At 40.2% G+C, this 15,420-nt stretch overlaps 1 protein-coding gene and 1 pseudogene across 1 annotated transcript in view; one reads left to right on the top strand and one right to left on the bottom strand.

Annotated features, from left to right (window-relative positions):
- The window catches only part of Lekr1 (leucine, glutamate and lysine rich 1), a 319,603-nt gene that overhangs the window by 154,826 nt on the left and 149,357 nt on the right, over positions 1–15,420 (bottom strand). The window lies entirely within an intron of this gene.
- Positions 1,252–2,023, top strand: LOC105943631 (annotated as a pseudogene).

Here is a 15,420-nt window from a genome sequence, read left to right as displayed (position 1 = left end):
AATGCTTATATTTAATACTTGGAGGTAGTCAAATGATTGGCACAGGGGTGAGGTTGGGGATCCTGGTAGGGAAAATGTCTTCTTTCTTTTCTCTTGTCATTCATTATTCATTGGGCCCACAAATCCTATATATAGTACCAATTCTTCAATTAAGTAAAGGTTGCCGGGCATGGTGGCACATGCCTTTAATTCCAGCACTCTGGAGGCAAAGGTAGGAGGATCGCCATGAGTTCGAGGCCACCCTGAGACTACAGAGTGAATTCCAGGTCAGCCTGAGCTACTATGAGAAACAAAACAACAACAACAGAAAAGAAAAGAAAAGGTTAATGTGGGTGTGATGGTGTCAGTGTGGTAGAAGTAGGATCATGATCACTGTGAGTTCGAGGCCAGCCTGGAATTACAGAATAAATTCCAGATCAGCCTGGGCTACAGTGAGACCCTACCTTGAACATGCAGTAAAAAAATTCATGTATCTTTGCCAGGCATAGTGGTGTATGCCTTTAATCCCAGCATTTGGGATGCTGAGGTAGGAGGATTGCTGTGAGTTCACGGCCAACCTGAGACCACATAATGAATTTCAGGTCAGTCTGGGCTAGAGTGAGACCCTACCTCAAATATATATATATATATATATAAAGAAAAAAGAAAAAAATGAAAAGAAAAGAAAAAAGAAAGAAAGAAAAGGTTATTGCTAATCCTTTTCTTTTTCTTTTTTTCTTTTTGAGGCAGTCTCATTCTAGCCCAAGTCAACCTGAAACTCACTCTAGCCCAGGCTTGCCTTGAATTCACAGCAATCCTCCTACCTCACCTTCCTGAGTACTATTATAGGTGTGAGCCACCATGCCTGGCTATATTTAACCTTATAAATAGCAAATACATCCATGTGACTAAAAATAGTTTTAAAATATAAAATGCACAATAATGTTCCCCTTGAAGAGACTAGAATGATTTCTGCAGTAATAAATTAGAATTCTAATATGAGTAAAATCTTGTATTAGTTAGATGGTTACATACAGAAGTACTGATGGATATGTTCATACACACATTAGCATAAGCATATATATATATTATTGCTAACTGAAATAATATCCCAGCATTAGCAAACACACTTATTTCTTGGTATGGTATACCATCTTCCAATAAAAGGATCAGAGTTCCTGGGAGAATTAGCTGATTCTATGATTGAGGGAGGATTTGTGCAAGATGTGCTGTTTCTATAGTTTCAGAAATTAAGGACCACAGCACTCTACAATGATAGAAATATATCACAGAAACACAGGAGCCGGCCACGGGTCGGCCCAGCTCCTCCGCACACATATGTCGGGGTTGGTGGAGCCGGGGAGCAGCCTGCCTGCCCGATGCTTCCGCCCGGGTTGCGGCGGGCTAGGCTGGACGCTTAGTGCCCGGGTTCAGACTCCCGTGAAGCACCCGCGGGGTGGAGGGGGGGGGGGTCGGCGGCCTCCGCCCCGCGGAGACCGAGAGGCTTGAGGACGAGGCGGCGGCCGTGGGGAGGAGGATGGGGGCTACCCAGTTAGTGGTGCTCAACGTGTACGACGTGAATTTGCTTATGGTGGCCACCCTTATCCTTTTTCTGGAATGTTTGAAATTGTCCCAGGAAATGCTCCTGAACTAGGAGAAACATTTAAATTTAACTGTTGTTTTAGGGAGCACTGACTTTCTAGAAGATGATATTGAAAAAATTGTAGAAGAATTGGGAAAAGAATATAAAGGCAATGCTTATCATTTGATGCATAAAAACTGCAATCACTTTTCTTCAGCATTATCAGAGATTCTTTGTGGGAAAGAGATTCCTCGCTGGATTAATCAACTGGCCTACTTCAGCTCCTGTATACCCTTTCTACAGAGTTGCCTCCCGAAGGAGTGGCTCACCCCCGCTGCCCTGCAGTCTAGCGTCAGCCAAAAGCTCCAGGATGGATTGGAAGAGGCAGAGGATGCCGCTGCTTCCGCAGCCATGGCAAGCGCCGCAGCAGGCTCCAGACCTGGGCGCCACACGAAACTCTAAGCATTGTGGGAAGCCATGCTGGCTTTATCAGGCTTTGCTGTGTCAGCTACTGTGGGAAGCCTTGCTGGCTTTATCAGGCTTTGCTGTGTCAGCTTGTTTACTGCTTTTGTATCCTAATTGTCTGTGCATGAGCACATGATGTTATCCTAACATGGCTGCTCACCTATCCCGATTGGGTGATGCATAGTCAGCTGATGAGACTTAAGCCAATCAGACGACACTGCACAATCATCTGACCACTAGTATATAAGCTTGGGGCTCTGTAGGGTCAGGGTCCTTCTCTCTTTCAGTCTGGAGCTCCCAATAAAGTGTGCTTGAGAAGAATCCTGTTGTTGTTGTTCTTCCTGCTGGCGGGAGGGGCGCAACAAGTGGTGCCGAACCCCGGGAACTTGTCAACAAACGGCCAATTGAGAGGACCCCTGAGGATACTTCCGAGGGAGGATTCAGAACTCAACACACGGAGCGGCGGTACCGGTAAGTTCCCCTGGTGCTATATGATAAGTTTTGGCCTGTAACTGATCTCTAAGTAACATACATAAGGTTGCAAAATGGGACAACACCACTCCACCTTTTTGGAGCCACTTCAGGAAGTACTAACACAACGTAGACTTAAGATTTCAGATAAAACTCTTAAAGGGTTTTTGGAAGAAGTGGCTATGATAGCGCCTTGGTTTGAGCTGACTGGAGGTTTAAATTTGACCTGCTGGGATAAATTAGGCAGAGACATTGACCGTGAGTCAGAAACGCGAAAGTTGCGCGCAGGTACACAGCCCTTATGGCGTTTGGTGCGATCCTGTTTGGAGGACAAACATTGTGAAGAAGTGATCAGGGAAGGTCAACGCATATTAGCACATCATCAAGATAGTGTGTCAGAGTCTAAAGAAAGTAAAAGGGGAAAACAAAAAAAGGTTAAAATAAAAGGAGAACCTAAGTTTCAAATAGAACAGAATAAAAATGCGCAGAATAAAAATGAATCACAAAAGGAAGGGCCAAATTCAGGTCCTAAGTTATATCCAGATTTAATGGAACTTGCAAATTTATATATAGAAAGTTCTAATGAATCTGAGGGAGAAGAATTAACTCCAGAGGAAGAACAGGATTTTGAGGAAGTAGAGACTGAATGTGGTCGGGAGTGTTCTAGACCCAGACAAGATGGCGTCTTTGCTTCTCCTCCAGCTTATGCTTCTATGAGTAAAAAGTGTAAACAACAAGATGGCCGACTTCCGTTTGGGGCACGTCCTTCGTCCGGATGTAGTCTGATAAAACCAGATACTTGAAAAAAGCTGGCTAGTGCTTATCCAGTCTTTGAGGATCCTAATACCAATGATAGATATCATAAAGCTATAGGATATAAGGATGTACTTGAAAATGTCTGGAAAGGCCCGGATCCAGTTATAGCCAGATCCAGGGGAGCTGTTTGTGTTTTTCCACAGGGCCAAGCTGATCCTATCTGGGTGCCAGAGCGGTTGACTCGAATCGTGCGTCATGAGACAACAAGGAATGACAACCTCCGTATTACTACTGATGATCCTGAGCCTGTTCCTGCCGATGATGATAAAGGGAATTAAGATGCAGTTTTGGGCTGTGGCCAGAACATGGCCTGTCCCTATGCCAGTTCATTCATATTCTAGTGTCTTACCTACTCTATTTTCCACATCTTGCCAAGGGGAAATGCCTTGCATCAGGGAGCCTATGCAAACACCAACAATTTATAATCAAACTTCTTTTCATCTGAATGGCACTTTGTGTTTTTTCCAGGGTAATAAGAACCTAGCTCCCCCATGTATTGTATTACAAAAACAAAATCTTAGTGCTTGGCAGGACCCATTAGAAAAATCTAAAGTTGATATGAGTATAATACTTACAACTTTAACTCAGATTACTAAGAAAAAACAAAATGGGTCAAGAGAGGGAGGTAATGTTACAAATGTTAATATTACCACATTATTGATACAGAGTGAAGTGACTGTCCCTTCTAGACAGCCCAATCTTAAGATATATGCTAGTAATGTAAAAGGTGCTCCCTGGTGTGAACCTAATTATGCATTTCCTCCGATTTTTACTCCATGTCAGAGTTCAGATAAAATCCAGAAACAGATCTTACAGGGATTTCAAATGACCCCTCCATTAAGGCGTTACCAATTTAAAAGTAAAGGAGATGATACTCTTAGTAATAGTGCTGGTTGGCCCTGGTATAAATGGCTTCTGTCCAATGAGGCCGGTGCAATGGCAGATGTGTCAGCTTTAGCAGGATTATTGGGAACTAAACATGCATTATGGAATGTTTCAGCAGTTAGAGTTAATATAAATGATAAAATTTATATTAAAGACATAAATAAAAATCACCAATGGATTAATAGTAGCTTTAATCCAGCCTCAATTTGTGTACAAGCTCCATTCTTTTTTCTGACAGCAAATGTTAGCACTAACATCTCTTTGATAGATTGTAGAAATATCACATGTTGGCTTGCAGAGTGCTGGAATGCTAGAGTTAATCTAGCTTTAATAGTAAAATTACCTACTTTTGTCCCCATTCCAGTAGAGGCGGATCCAAATACCTTTCCTTTAGTAGGACTTATTCGTCATAAAAGAGATTTTGGTATTACTGCAGCAATCATTTCCGCCATCGTCATTTCAGCTGCAGCAGCAACTACTGCTGCTATTGCCATGACATCTCAGGCCCAAACTGTGGAAGTTGTTAATAATATAGTAGAAAAGACTTCTACAGCATTAGAAACACAAGAAGCAATTAATACACACCTTCTTGCTGGTATTCATCTAGTCAATCAAAGAGTAGATTTGGTACAGAATCAAGTAAAGAAATTATATAAAATAATACAACTTGGATGTGTGTCTCAGTATCAACATTTGTGTATTACTCCTTTGCAATTTAATTTTACTGCTTCTTTTAATCAGAGTCGCAAGCTAGCTGAATTTTTGGCAGGAAACTGGACACGTGAAGGAGAACAGCTATCTCGGAAGTTACTGTTCCAGATTGTACAGCTAAATGGAACTCATTTGGAGCCAATCTCTTTGGGAGATTTTACTTCTTGGTTATCTTCTGCATTTTCTTTCTTTAAGGAATGGGTGGGGGTGGCTATGTTTGGAGCAGCCCTTTTGTGTGGTATGGTGTTCTGTCTCTGGCTTATCTGTCGAATCAGACGACAACGTCACCAGGATAACATAAAGATTGTTCAGGCACTTATAGCTTTGGATCAAGGAGCATCTCCACAAGTGTGGCTGGCAAGCCTGCAAAATGGTTAGTTCCACCCTGCTTACTGTAAGGCCTTTGCACACCAAGTGACCTTGTTGTCATTGCACCTTGGAAGGCTTACATTCCTACATGAGCAGCCTTTGCACCCTGAAGGGATTTTTCCATTGCACTCGGGAAGGTGCTGAAGCAGGCTTTTGGTCTTGGGCTCTACCCTTGATCGGACTGGCCATCATGAGGGCTGGTCCTGGATCGGGTATCCTGAGGTTCAAAACAATTTTTAAAGGGGGAACTGTGGGAAGCCATGCTGGCTTTATCAGGCTTTGCTGTGTCAGCTACTGTGGGAAGCCTTGCTGGCTTTATCAGGCTTTGCTGTGTCAGCTTGTTTACTGCTTTTGTATCCTAATTGTCTGTGCATGAGCACATGATGTTATCCTAACATGGCTGCTCACCTATCCCGATTGGGTGATGCATAGTCAGCTGATGAGACTTAAGCCAATCAGACGACACTGCACAATCATCTGACCACTAGTATATAAGCTTGGGGCTCTGTAGGGTCAGGGTCCTTCTCTCTTTCAGTCTGGAGCTCCCAATAAAGTGTGCTTGAGAAGAATCCTGTTGTTGTTGTTCTTCCTGCTGGCGGGAGGGGCGCAACAAAGCATCTCCAAAGTCACACCTTCAGAACTGTTTTGCCAATTGAGTATCACTAGAGAAAAGCAAACAGTAAGCATCCTTTGGAGATTTTGTATGCAAAGATGGCTCTCCCCCAAATCCCAGTTTTTCAGCTCAAGATTATATTTGTAATCAAAAAAAAGAAAACATGAAAAAGAAAAAAATTACTTGGCGCAGGAGGGAGATCTTTGTACGAAGCTGCCCTCTGTTTTGTTTCATTTTTACCCACTTGTAAATTTAGATTTACTTCTGTTTTATACATGCTCTGTTAAGTTATGTTTACAGTTATCTTGTATCACTGTTTACAAATCTTGCATGGACTTCTGTCACCATGAAAGAAATCTTCATCTTCAAGAATTACGCAGGATGGGCTGGAGAGATGGCTTAGCGGTTAAACGCTTGCCTATGAAGCCTGAGGACCCTGGTTCGAGGCTCGGTTCTCCAGGACCCACGTTAGCCAGATGCACAAGGGGGCGCACGCGTCTGGAGTTCGTTTGCAGTGGCTGGAGGCCTTGGCATGCCCATTCTCCCCCCCCCTCCCTCCCTCCCTCTTTCTCTCTGTGTCAGTCTCAAATAAATAAATAAAAACGAACAAAAAAATTTAAAAAAAAGAAAAAAAAATTAGGCAGGTAATCTTTGTACACGTCCTGATGGTGCCAGAGCTATGGCAAATCATAGGTGCATAAAAAGGTACTCACACAGTTAGTTACCATCACCTGCTTAGCTGTCTTTTAGATTTGTATTTGATTTTGTTTTTGTTGATATTTGACACCAGATACAGGGAACCAAACTGGCCTGCCATGAAGGAGCACACACAGCGCAGAACGTTTGGGAGCCGGTCAGTTCCTCCTCACCCTCCCTTTCTGAGTAGCGCAGCTCCCAGTGCGCCCATGGAACAGTTTCATCCCAGTTACCCGTCCACGTCAGCAGGCTGAGGTTCTTGTATCTGTCTGGCTTTGATGCCTCCAATTGTATAAAAGATTTTTGTTGTTGAGGATATTCTTGTAACTGACAAGTGGTTTTGCACATGCGTTGGGGGTGGGGCTTCATCTTTATTTTAATACGTAATTTCCTCCTGCACAGGAGTTTTGGATGAGGCAGGAATATCTTAAGTGGTAGCCTTCTGACTTAACAGTACAAGTTGATATTGAGCTACTTTTTAACTATTTGGGCTACCTTTTGTACTGGACCTTGAGTCTAAAGAACCACACCCCAAACAAGTAATTCTTTGACATTTCATACTTTTTATGTACATATCAGAAAGTTTGTTGGAATTTATTAGTTTATAATGAGAATAGTTTCACATCATAATAGAAAGTCTATTCTCATTGACCTCTTTTTGGAAAATCATATGTTTGTGTGTCTTAAAACCCATCTCTTTAAGTTCTTTCAAATGTATGTCTCTTACTAACATACTCTAAGAATGAACATTACCACAGATAAATCCTCATTAGCAAGGAAGCTGTCTGCTAGCGTCTACCCCCAGATTGACCGTTGGATGTAAGAAACAAGTCATTACATGTCACAATCAATGTTCTGCCTTAAGAATGAATGTCCTATGTCATATTAAATACAGTATATAAATGATCCAAGGCAGTGACTTCAGAGATATATATATATATTTAAACTTTTAGATTGGATTATTTACTATTTCTCTATGTAAAGATACATATCTTTCAGTAAACTACATTTTTAACTTTTCAAAAAAAAAAAAAAAAAAGAAAGAAACACAGGAACCAAATGCAAGAATTTTGAATAGCCAATACTAGAAAATTTAAGATAAATAACACTGGGTTATAACATAACTATAAATATCAATCAAGATATCATCAAGAAATGAGTTAGAAGATTAATCTCTCCTGCAGAAGAATTAAGTGAATTGTGAAATTCTGTCTTAGAGGAGAGGGGGCTGCAGTTTTCACTCAAACCTGGGTTGTATGCATGTTGCATGCTATCTTTCACTGTTACTATGCTTCAGGAGGTAATTTGTGCTTTATGATGTTACTAAGGAAAATATCTACATGTTGATTCTTAGAAGTGGAACTGCAGGGCTGGAGAGATAGCTAAACAGTTAAGGCACTTGCCTACTAAGCCTAAGGACCTGAGTTCAATTCTTCAGGACCCACGTAATTCCAGATGCCCAAGTTGGCATATGTGTCTGGAGTTAGTTTGCAGTGGCTGGAGGCCCTGGTACACCCATTCTTTGTCTCTGTCTTAAATAAATAAATAAATTAGAAATGAAACTGCAACATCAAAGGAAAGGTGCATTTGTAGTTCACACAGATATATAAATTACTCTTGATACTAGCTGTGCCAGCTTATACATATGTGAATATAAGTCCCCTTATACATATGTGAAAAGGCCTCACCAGTCTAATCGCTTACTACATTTTTGTTTTGTTAATGTGACACATGAAAATTAGTATACTATCAGCTTTGCTTTAATCATATAATATTTAATTTTGATAGTGCTTTATTTGGGGAGGTTAGATCTCAACTGCAAAACGTTACAGCTTTCATAAAGATCTATTATCAATAAAGAATTTCACAACTTATAACAGATTCTGGTGTGGATTATTTCTGTGCTAGTTATTCACATATATATTTTAAAACATTTTAAAAAATATTTATATTGGGCTGGAGAGATGGCTTAGCGGTTAAGTGCTTGCCTGTGAAGCCTAAGGACCCCGGTTCGAGGCTCGGTTCCCCAGGTCCCACGTTAGCCAGATGCACAAGGGGGCGCACGCGTCTGGAGTTCGATTGCAGAGGCTGGAAGCCCTGGCGCGCCCATTCTCTCTCTCTCCCTCTATCTGTCTTTCTCTCTGTGTCTGTCGCTCTCAAATAAATAAATAAAAATTAAAAAAAAAATATTTATATTTATTTATTTGAAAGAGAGAGAGAGAGGCAGACAGGGAGAGAATGAGCATGCCTGGGCCTCCAGCTGCTGCAAACAAACTCCAGACATATATGTCACCTTGTGCATCAGGCTTATGTGGGTCCTGGGGAATTGAACCTGGGTCCTTTGGCTTTGCAAGCAAGCATCTTTTTTTTTTTGTTTGTTTTTGGTTTTTTGTGGTAGGGTCTCAATCTAGCCCAGGCAGACCTGGAATTCATTATGGAGTTTCAGGGTGGCCTCAAACTCACGGCAATCCTCCTACCTCTGCCTCCCGAATGCTGGGATTAAAGCAAGCAAGCATCTTAACTACTTAGCCATCTCTTCAGCCTCTTAGATGTTTTGAATATGCCTCTCTCCAGCTAGATATATCATCTGGTTCAAAAAGTCTTTAATCCCAGCAGTTGGGAGGCAGAGGTAGGAGGATCACCATGAGTTCAAGGTCACTCTGAGATTCCATAGTGAAGTCCAGGTCAGCCTGGGCTAGAGTGAGATCCTACCTCAAAAAGCAAAAAAAAAAAAAAAAAAAAAGAATCTACAACCCTAGCAGCCATGCCTCTCCAGCTGCTCCAGGTAAGGAAACTAATCCAGCATATGAGAGAAGAATGTTGATTTTTGATAGAACATAGGCATAACTCTTAAGTAGAACTTGCCACATCTCTGCTTTGCTAGTTCTAAAATCAAAACTTCATACACCATGTTGTTATATTTCAGGGTACAAGTCTAAGAAATTCTCACAGTTTAGACTTGTTCATTCTTATAATAACTCACTCGCCAAAAAGTAGAATTCCTTTTTCAGTGATTGATTTTTTAACCTTTATTGAATATTTCAGAGCATGTACACATAGAACAATACATATTTAATGTTTTATTAATATACTAACAAAAGCAAGCAGTAAATTCAACAATCTACAACAGATAGCCATTTTATTTGTTTGCTTGCTTGTTTTATTTTTGAAATCCTTTTTTTTTTTTAAAAAAATAGAATTCTAAGTTACCTAACTTCCCCCAAAATCTGGAAATTATTTTATAATATACCTGAAAGTTGGATATCCACACTCAGCTTGTTTCTTTATAAGGTAGCCATTTGCTAAAAGTTTCTGTTAAGACAATTATTCCGAAATCTGTTTTCCCCAAACTTTAAGCTTTTGGTATTAGACTAGCCTGAAAGAAGCAGACTAAATTTATCCCCTTTCTACATGAAAGCCCAGTAAAAATTGGTGACATGAAAGGTATAAATGTTATCCATTCCTCAAAAGTCCTCAAATTAATGATTTACAGGTTCCAAAATGCCAATATTCACTCAAAATTGTACATCTGGCTTCAATTATAGACTGAATAGCTTTAATCTGAGCTAGGTCATGGTTAAAACAAATCCTATCTTTGTTACTTACTAGCTTTGTAAACTAATGCAAATGACTTGACTTAGGCTAAATTTCTTCACTGATAGCAAGAGGATAATCATGATGTTACCCCAGAGGCTATTTGAGAATGAAATGAAATAATATATAATACTTAGAACATAACAGGCAAATAGCTTATGTTCAGAAACTATCATAATATGTGCATGGTGAAAAGAGAATGAGCAGCTGATTGAAAAGGTTAAGGAACAGAGCCCAACTTCAGCAGTTACTCACTTGGAGTAATGTGAAAGGACTCTGAAGTAGAGACTTGCATTTTATTTCATATTTCAAAGGAAGTTTATAAAGAATGGTTAGGTGCAATACTATTGTTCCAATTTACTGATATTTTATGAAAACTGTTACATTAGTTTTCAAAATACACATAAGCCTATTCCTTTAATATTTGCCTGATTTTGGTAGAACTTGTTTATTAAGTCTTTTGACCTGTCACTTGTGAGAAGACATTACTTCATTTTATTTATAGGCTCTTTTGGGTTTTTTTTGAGTCAGTATTAATAAAATACAATTTTTCTGACAATATGCTTATTTCATCCAAAACTTCAAAGTTGTTTGCATTAAGGGTGGGTTTTTTTTTTTTTTTTGATTTTTAAAATTAGTTTTGTACTCAATAAATACAGTCAAGTGGTACCATTGTTAGCCCATTCCCTTTCCTCCCCCTTCTGCAGGAACCCTCCTACTTTGGGAAATATGGGTCGTGAATTGCGGGGTTAGCCATCAGTTATGGGTAGAAGGCAATGTCTCTGTGTATCATTACCGAATGAATTCTTTCTGCCCCTTCTTCCACAAATTTCCCTGAGCCATGTTGGACTTCTTTTAGGCTTCAGTGATAAGGTCTTGGGAGCCTCTGTGTCTCTGGATATCTGGTTTGGTAGGAGTTGATTGTTCTCTATGTCTATCTCTTTTACCCTTGTGCTGGTACCAGGCTCACCACAAAAACAGCACTCATGCTTGTTTCCCCACTTATTGTTAGTTTCAGCCGGGGCCCTTTTGAGGTATGATGGGGTGGTTCTCTCCTTAGGATCTGCATCTATCTGAAAAAGAGAAGCAAACTCTCTGTCGGAGACTAAAGTTAGCATCAGATAAATAGGATAACCATTTTTTGTAATTATCATGGTTTATTGTCTATAATTATAGAAGTTGTCAAGAAAAAAGAAAAAAACAGTATTTCCAGAAAAACCAGAAACAAAAGGCCTTCATATACTCTTTTCCTGATTAGTACATATATCCTGATGTCACGAAGTTACTCACCCTAGTAAAGGTTTCTTACTTTCATTTGGGTTACCACTATGAACTCTCATGTTTAGTAAAGGGTAAACTGTGTCTAAAGGCCTTTTCACATGCCTGGCATTCATAAAGTTCTTTTCCAGTATGGATTCTGTATGTTCAGTCAGTGCTGAACTATGTCAAAAAACCTTACACAGACTTTACATTCATAGAGTTTCTCAACACTATTAACTCTCTGATGTTGAATAAGGGCTGAAGTCAGTCTAAAGAATTTTCCACAGACCTTACATTCAGAAGACCACTATGAATTTGTTGATGTCAGTTGAGTTCACTGCATACTCCAAAAACTTTCTCACATTCTTAACATTTTTACGATTTCTCAGTAGTATGGATTCTCTGATATGTCTAGTGAGGGATGAACTATTTCTAAAGTCCTTTCTACATAACTTGGATTCAAAGGGTTTCTTACCAGTATAAATTCTCTGATGTCAGACAAGTTCCCTTATGCACTCCAAAATCCTTCCAACATTCCAAACATGCATAAAGTTTCTTGCAAGTGTGAATTCACTGATGTTCATTGGGCTGTGACCTAATTATAATATCTTGCTCACAATATACAGATTTGTATGGCTTCTCACCTGTATGAATTCTCTGATGTCAGTAAGCTATGACTGAAATCTAAATTCCCTGCCACATTCCATACATTCTGAAGGTTTCTCGTCACTATGGGTTTTCTGATGTCAAGTAAACTGTACATATACTCTAAAGGGTTTACTACAAATCATGCATTTATAGGGTTTCTCACCATTTTTTCTTTGAAGAAGAGTAATCTCTCCAACTCCTGTAAATATGCTTCCATTTTCCTTGCATTTGTAGAATTTCCCATTAGTATGAATTTCCTGGTATACCCTAAGATCTTCATAAAAACTACTGTAGCCTATGTGTTTACAGTGTTTCACTCCATGGTGAATATTCACATGTAGTATGACTTATCTATTCAAAAGGCTTTCCAATAGTCATGACATTCACAGTTTTCTCAACAATATATATCCTTGAAATTGATCACAGTTAGAATCGCACTGAAGACTTTTTACCATATTTGTGATTTCATAGGACTTCTTGCTATCATGGAATTTCTGAGGGAATAGAAGAGTTGTGGTTATTTTTTTTTCAAAGTAGGGTCTCACTCTAGCCCAGGCTAACCTGGAATTCACTATGTAGTCTCAGGGTGGCGTCAAACTCACAGATTCTTCTACATATGCCGCCTGAGTGCTGGGATTACAGGTGTGCACCAGCATGCACAGTTCTTATAATTGTGCTCTTGGAATTGATTTTTGTTTGAAAGAAATATCAACCTCCTAGTCTCTGTACTTCAATATGGCTTTTGTTTTGCCAGTCACTTCTAAAATAGGAGTTCCCAAGATAATTAAATTTGCTATTTTCCATTGTTTCCAAATGAGAACCAGTGTTTTGTACAGATGAGCTCTTTGTCTCATACCTGGACTCCAAATCTGGAGAGGATTCAATCCCCTTAGTGGATTTGCAGAGACAAAGCAGGTCTCTCACGCAGTACGATGAGAGGCCAACATCTCACTTTCAGTTTTGCCTCCAGTGGCCACAAGGATTTGTTCTTTTTCTCTGCATATTCATTGTGCTCGTCAGTTGTGTTGTGTTTGTGATTGTGACTCTTCCCCACACAAAGATGGTCATGGCAGGGGCACAGCGCCCGGAAACCCTGCACATGGACCTGGCAGCCCTGGGGCACCAGTGGAGGGAGATCATCAGTGAGGAGCCAGGGCAGCTGTGCAGGATAACCATTTTTTTAAAGAGAGAATTAATAGGTGTAGACCCTCTTATAGCCCATGATTAGCTTGATAATGGAGAGCGGGCTCATTTTTGGAAATGATTTTGACTTGTTTCCCAACTCCAGCTATGGATTCCATTCCACTGAGCATATCAGTTAGCCAAATCAAGAGCAGTTGGTTTCCCAACCTGGCTGTGAGCCACTATTGCACTTCTGTGAGCATCACATCAGGTTTTTTGCTGCTAAGTAGGTTAGACCATGAGTTGCTTGGACAGATATTGGTCATTTTACCCCAGTCTCCCATGTAGCACCTTCTGGCACTATACATGCTAGCTGTCTGGGGACTGACTCTCTTCCAGCCATGTCACTCCATGTTACATGCCAACAGCATATTGTGTCTTCAGCAGTAAGGTCTTACCACTAACCTTTGGTAGGACATCAAGTACTCTGACAGAAATCTGTCATTTGGGAAACCTTGTAGGTCTCTCTGATCAAGAACTCATTGTGGATGATAACCACATACTGGTCCTGGGAGTTACAGGTCAGTGCCCAAGAAGAAAAGGAAGAACAAGATTAGTAATATGAAAGTGATAGAGAGAAGAGGGGGAGAGAAAGAGAGAGAGAGAGAGAGAGAGAGAGAGAGGCAGGAGAAGATTAAGGTCAGTCTTCATTAAACCATCTAAGGGCCTGGGGAAGGTTCAACCATTTGCTTTGTCTTTTAGGATGTAGAATTTTATGGGACCATTGCTGTTTAGGTCCAGTTTTGTGTGCCCCACCCCCTCCGTTGCCCTCCCTTCCCTGCCATCCACTCTATTGTCCAGTCCTTAAGATGCTTGCTAGGTATATTGGCATCTTGGGTAGATTCAGGTTAGGTGCTGTAGATGCAGCGATTATCTTTCTGTGATTGGGTGAGTTCACTGAGAATGATCTGTTCCAGGTTCAACCATTTTTCTTCAAATTTCATTCTGTTGTTTTTCCTTGCTGCTATGTAGAATTTCATCATGTAGATATACCACATCTTAGTTATCCATTCATCTAATGATGAGCATCTGGGAAAATTCAAGCTCTTAGCTATTATGAATTGAGCAGCTATAAACATGGTTGAGCAAATCTCTCTGAACTGAGGCATGAAGCTTTGAGGGTACACGACACTAAGGGAATAACTGGGTCTGTTGGTAACTCTATAGTCAGCTTTTATAGGAGTCTACATATTCCTTTCCAAAGTGGTTGTACCATTTTGCCTTCACACCAACAGTTGATGAGGGTTCCTATTTCTCCATATCCTCAGTAGCATTTATTTTTTTTGTTGTTGTTTATTTTTTATTTATTTATTTGATAGTGACAGAGAGAGAAAGAGGCAGATAGGGAGAGAAGAGAGAGAATGGGCGTGCCAGGGCCTCCAGCCACTGCAAACGAACTCCAGACGTGTGTGCCCCCTTGTGCATCTGGCTAACGTGGGTCCTGGGGAATCGAGCCTCGAACCAGGGTCCTTAGGCTTCACAGGCAAGCGCTTACCCACTAAGCCATCTCTCCAGCCCCGCATTTATTTTTATTTGACTTTTTTTAATGTTTGCTATCCTTACTGGGGTAAGGTGAAATCTTATAGTTGTTTTAATTTGCATTTCTCTGATGATTAGGGATGATGAATATTTTCTTAAGTGTGTGTTTCCCATTTGTATTTCTTCCTCTGTGAATTGCCTGTCAAGTTTTTTGCCCCATTCTGTGAGTGGGTTGTTGACTTTTTATTGTTTAGATTTTTGAGTTATTTGTAGATTCTAGAGATTAGGCCTCTGTCAGTGGGATATTCAGCAAATATTTTCTCCCATTCTGTGGGTAATCTATTGGCTCTGCTTATTGTATGTTTGTCTGTGAAGAAACTTGTCAGCTTCATAAGATCCCATTGGTTGAGTGATTGTTTAATAGCCTGTAATACTGAGGTTTTGTGCAGGAAGTCTTTTATATTCCTATATCAAGGAAAGTTCCTCCTATTTTTTCTTTCAGTACTAACTGAGATTCCAAATATTATATTGAGGTCTTTGATCCATTTGGTCTTGATTGTTCTGCTTGGTGAGATATGTGGATCAAGTTTCAATTTCTTGCACAAGGTTATCCAGCTTGTCCAGCAACACTTGTTGAAGGTGCTGTATGTTTTCCAGCCTATATTGTTAG

The sequence above is a fragment of the Jaculus jaculus genome, chromosome 11 (genome assembly GCF_020740685.1).
Source record: "Jaculus jaculus isolate mJacJac1 chromosome 11, mJacJac1.mat.Y.cur, whole genome shotgun sequence".
Lineage (NCBI taxonomy): Eukaryota > Metazoa > Chordata > Mammalia > Rodentia > Dipodidae > Jaculus > Jaculus jaculus.
This window is presented reverse-complemented; position numbering and strand designations above follow the sequence as displayed.